This window comes from Chrysochloris asiatica, unplaced genomic scaffold, assembly GCF_000296735.1.
Source record: "Chrysochloris asiatica unplaced genomic scaffold, ChrAsi1.0 scaffold00076, whole genome shotgun sequence".
NCBI classification, from domain to species: domain Eukaryota; kingdom Metazoa; phylum Chordata; class Mammalia; order Afrosoricida; family Chrysochloridae; genus Chrysochloris; species Chrysochloris asiatica.
In genome coordinates this window covers 13,507,003-13,508,924 of record NW_006408594.1, presented here as the reverse complement: position 1 = coordinate 13,508,924, position 1,922 = coordinate 13,507,003, and the positions used below count along the sequence as shown (strand labels likewise).

Below are 1,922 nucleotides of genomic sequence, written 5' to 3'. Positions count from 1 at the left end.
GACCCCGCCTCCCGGGAAGAGAGGCCAAGCGAGCCAAGCTAGGAGCGCCTGCCACGCACGCGGGGCCGCCGGGCAGCCCCTCCTCCCCGCGCCACGACCCCAAAGAGGGCGGACCGAGTCCGGGGCGGGGCCGGCAGGAGGTCGAGGTGGGGGCAGCGAGGAGTCCGACGGAGGGGGAGGGCCGGGCGGGAGCTCCCGGGACAGGACCAGAGGTCGCGACGGCCGAAGTGGGGGTTGGGGGAAAGCGAACGGTGGTGCCCAGGGCCGGAATCGGGAATCGGGTTGGCCGAAATGGGGAGGGGGGTAGTCCTGGCGGGGTCCCGGAGGCCGAGACCAGAGCTAGAGGTGGGATAGGCGGCTGAAGAGTGGGGCAGAGGGGCGGAGTTTAAGGGCACCCAAATGGGCTGCCGCGGTGGCCGGGCGGGATGTACGGAGGCCGGGGCGGGCAGGATGCTATCCAGAGGCGGGGACCCCCGGGAGGATCAGAGTCACGAGCGCCCGGAACTACCGTGCATAATGGGCTGAGTGTGAGTTTCGCGCCCAGTACAGGAAAGAAAACTAAGTGAATTCACTCTAGGGGCCCATCTCCCGGAGAGTACGATTTAAGCGATGGGGCGAGCCTCCTATTCCCTCGTCTCTTATCTCGCCCATCAAGCCTCTACTGGGCTGGACCCTGTTGCTTTTCTCGGGATTGGAGGTCGAAAGGACTGTCTTAAAACGGGTCTACTTATCAGGCACTTTGGGTGAGAATTAGCAAAGAACGTTGCTCTTCATTAAGTCTGTTCAAAGAAACATTGGACGCCCAAGTTGTCTGTCCGCTATCGATTGCTCTTTGCTTTTTTTATGACGCCTTTTCAGCTGTTTTTACCTTGCGGCTCTTACCATCAACAGCCCAAACAGTAAACAGACACTGTACAAGATTCTGGAAAACCACCAGCAGCTGCACTCAAAAGGTTTGTCACCCTGACTTTTGAAGAATGGCAGGCACTGTCCTTAGCAACTTAAATATATATGTTCTTTGAAAACCTCTCACACACACACAAAAAAAAATAACCTTTATGGTGGGAATTATTTTACCCAATATATAGGAAGGAAACAGGCTGAATGATTTGTTCAAGGTTATGCACAGTCATAATTTGAACACATGTCTTTAAGTTTGTCCTGTCTTCGGAAACGGAAGGAAATGGACTCAGGAGAGATAAAGTAACTTGCCCACTCGGGGAATGGGCTCAGGAAAGATAAAGTAACGTGCCCACTCGCAGTAAACCTAGTTGGGGCTGGGACAGGCTCAGAAATCCAGTTTTTCCTCTGTGTCTGGAGTCGACCTGGCACTGTGTCTTAGGGATGTGTCCTAGGGATGCTGTCTCTTCTTCTGCCTGTAACCTCCCAAGTCTGTGTTAAAAAAAATAATAATAAAATTATGTCCTCAAGCCCTGGTTTAAATGACACCACTTTCAAGATGCCTTGCCTGTAAAATGGCTTGGTACCTCTCATGGGACTTAGATATAGCAGATCATTGCAATATCTAAGTTGTTGTTCGGTGCCATTGAGTCAGAACCGACCTATGCCTAATGCACAGCTGAAGGAAACACTGCCCGATCCTGGGCCAACCTCACTACTGTTGCCACGCTTGAGTCCATCGAAGCTGCCGCTTGGCCAATCCATCTCATTGGGGGTCTCCCTGTTTTTCTCTGACCCTCCACCTTACCAAACATGATAATCCTCCAGTGACTGATCCCTCCTGACAATATGTTCTAAGTATGAGAGACGAAGTTTAGACATCTTGGCCTCCAAGGAACACTCTGGCTGCACTTCTTCCAACACAGATCTGTTGGTTCTTTTGGCAGCCCCATGGCACTTTCAATACTCTCCTCCAACACCACAATTTAAAAGCATCAATTCTTCTGCGGTCTTCCTTATTC

General features: G+C 52.5%; 1 pseudogene; it reads left to right on the top strand.

Annotated features, from left to right (window-relative positions):
- The first annotated feature begins 425 nt into the window (after window positions 1-425).
- Window positions 426-1,922, top strand: part of LOC102842125 — a 29,123-nt pseudogene continuing 27,626 nt past the window's right edge.